This window comes from Gregarina niphandrodes, assembly GCF_000223845.1.
Source record: "Gregarina niphandrodes unplaced genomic scaffold scaffold00086, whole genome shotgun sequence".
NCBI classification, from domain to species: domain Eukaryota; phylum Apicomplexa; class Conoidasida; order Eugregarinorida; family Gregarinidae; genus Gregarina; species Gregarina niphandrodes.
The window spans coordinates 2,336-2,957 of record NW_011645851.1 but is presented as its reverse complement, the minus strand read 5'-3'; the positions used below and the strand labels follow the sequence as shown (position 1 = coordinate 2,957).

Genomic DNA, 622 nt, shown 5'->3' with positions numbered 1-622 from the left:
TCATCTCCGTTAAGGGGCTTTGATTCTGGGTAAGTTACGCGATTCCTACCAATCCACGGAATGATGGGTTCGAATCTACCGAATGACCGTCGTCTTTTTGCCTTCGCACTTCGGAACGTCGTCTGCCCTCATATTATGTCACCACTGCAAATTCCCCACCCGCACACAACTGCGGCAGGAGACTTCTTTGTGACCCCCCCAAAACACCGGCGGAGCAGCCGAAATCCATGTGGCTGGGGTATACGGATATCACGGTACGAGCTGCATCAACCAGGACTCGAACCCGGATTTTAAGCTTGGAAGGCTCAAATCCTACCCTTGGACTATTGATGCGAATGATGACGGTCAGAGGGCCGGCCCATAAAAATTGTATCTCGAACATGGCGGTTCGAGTCGTTGGCACTATTTGGCGGTATCCAACCATTGTGCAGTTCTACTCGTTGATGCTCGTGTGTAATCGAGCCTATAGCACGACTCTCTAGTCGTCTACCAGGAACGGTTAAGATGGCTTGACTCAACGATTTGGGTCGAATTCTGGCAGTGGATCCCTGCGTACCGACCAGCGTTCGCTCATCCAGAAACTAAAGAGCGCGGCCAACTCCCAAAACACCGACAGCGGAGC

General features: G+C 52.1%; 1 non-coding gene across 1 annotated transcript; it reads right to left on the bottom strand.

The window, feature by feature from the left end:
• Positions 1-262: 262 nt before the first annotated feature.
• Positions 263-333, bottom strand: GNI_192530. The gene has a single exon. It is a non-coding gene; the product is annotated as a tRNA-Gly (tRNA).
• Positions 334-622: the final 289 nt, after the last annotated feature.